At 37.4% G+C, this 2045-nt stretch overlaps 1 non-coding gene across 1 annotated transcript; it reads right to left on the reverse strand.

Moving 5' to 3' along the window:
* Positions 1-592: 592 nt before the first annotated feature.
* TRNAL-AAG (transfer RNA leucine (anticodon AAG)) lies at positions 593-674 on the reverse strand. Its single transcript has one exon. It is a non-coding gene; the product is annotated as a tRNA-Leu (tRNA).
* Between the last annotated feature and the right edge of the window lie 1371 nt (positions 675-2045).

Genomic DNA, 2045 nt, shown 5'->3' on the forward strand with positions numbered 1-2045 from the left:
CTTGTCTGAGAGGAATCATCCACTTTTGAGGAAAATCTCCTTGCCCTGGTTGCAGCAATGCCAGAAAAGAAAGGAAAGACAACTGTCACGCAGCAATTGTGGCCCAATATAATGTCCCAAAGATATTGCAGGAAGTTGCTCTGTCTGCCATAGTAGAATCATTACTGATCATATTTTATGTAATCAATTACAGGAGCTATGTAAATGAAATCTCAGTCTTGACTGAGCATCTGAAAGGATCAAGATAGTGACAGAGTAAATATATCTATTAGGATAAACTTTTCATTTTACATTTTATCAGTTCAATAGACCTTTAAAGGAGCTGACTTTTCTGATCTTATATTTATCAGTATCGTGTACTGCATATATATAATACCATTCAGTGCATAAATATGAATGTGAAGATCATAGAATCATAGAATATCAGGGTTGGAAGGGACCTCAGGAGGTCATCTAGTCCAACCCCCTGCTCAAAGCAGGACCAATCCCCAATTTTTGCCCCAAATGGCCCCCTCAAGGATTGAACTCACAACCCTGTGTTTAGCAGGCCAATGCTCAAACCACTAAGCTATCCCTCCCCCCAAAAGCATTGTGGTAGCGGTGGGATTCAAACCCACGCCCCCGAAGAGACTGGAGCCTTAATCCAGCGCCTTAGACTGCTCAGCCACGCTACCTACCTACCTACAAGATAAAAGAAAGAAGCTGAACATTTTATCTTAAATAGGGAAAACAAACAAAAAACAAAAACAAACCTTTGTTTTATTTTATCTGCATTTCGATGAATTGAGGGAGGCCAAGTCGATGTAACCCTGACAGTTGCCTGGCCATGACTTTTTTTCCTCTTTATTGTGTACAGAATTGCAAGTCATGGCTTTCAGGTTATGCAGAAGGCCAAAGTAGATTATCATAATGACCTCTTTGAGCCTTAAAATCTTGAGTCCTCTACTGAGAAATGTATAGATGGACTCTTGACCTATTGGGAATCCACAGGGATCTGCCCAGCTGTTTCCCAGTGCAGGATCAGAGTCTAACAAAGGCATATCCCTTTTCAGTTAAAGAGAACTACAAAGTCCATGGTGTGTCTCTTTTATGTCATCTCTTTCAGTAAAAAATATCTTGAAGCTTGTCATTTCTGGCACAAGCAATTGTTCTGTAATGAAAGTTTTATTATATAAACAAACAATACAAATATTTGTCCACAACAATATATAATTCATACATATTTTGAATAGTGTGACTGGTGACGGGATGAAAGGTTATTTTTTTGTTTGTTTGTTTGTTTTTTAATGTAATGAACCAGAAGTATACATAACTGTTATGAATGAAAACTGGTCACTCTGCATATACCCACATCTTAAAGGTGGGAACATTAATATTTCACTTAGTATTAAAATGTAGAAAAATATTACTTTTCTTGAGGATATATTTCTTTTTTTTTTAAAGACGTTTGCATGAAAACCAGGATCTCAGGCATCTTTGTTGATGGTTCATCTGCTCCAGTTGGTTATTCTTAATCATGAACTTCTATTAGTTCCTCTTGTGTTTTGTACGGCCACACACTTGCATGTTAATTTTAATGTACGGGTTGTTAAATTGTACTTTACAATTTTGTAGAACTTATGATTAGCTCCACATCTTTGGCTTTAATTCAGTGAAATATTTAAGCACATGCTTAAAGTTAAGCTTGTGGCTCAGTGTTTTGCTGAACTGCGGTGCTAGAAAAGATAGGAATTTGGAAACAAGCTGTATGCAATGACAGATCAGGAAAAGGTTGGGGTTTTTTATTTGTTTGTTTGTTTTAAGATAGTCCTCATGCTCTCTCCAAAGTGGGGCTTTGTTAGTACCCTTCAACATCTGTGGATTAACAATCTGGGTGTTTCATGCTGTCCCCATAGAAGTCAACAACAAAACTCCCATTGATTTTAATTGTTCATGACTGGATCTTTCCTTGTTGTGTGGGGATTCTGAGCTGGTTAAGACTAATACCTTTCACATGCTTACCACCTCCTCTTGATATATTTGACTTGGGAATTAACACATTACAA

The sequence above is a fragment of the Natator depressus genome, chromosome 2 (assembly GCF_965152275.1).
Source record: "Natator depressus isolate rNatDep1 chromosome 2, rNatDep2.hap1, whole genome shotgun sequence".
NCBI classification, from domain to species: domain Eukaryota; kingdom Metazoa; phylum Chordata; order Testudines; family Cheloniidae; genus Natator; species Natator depressus.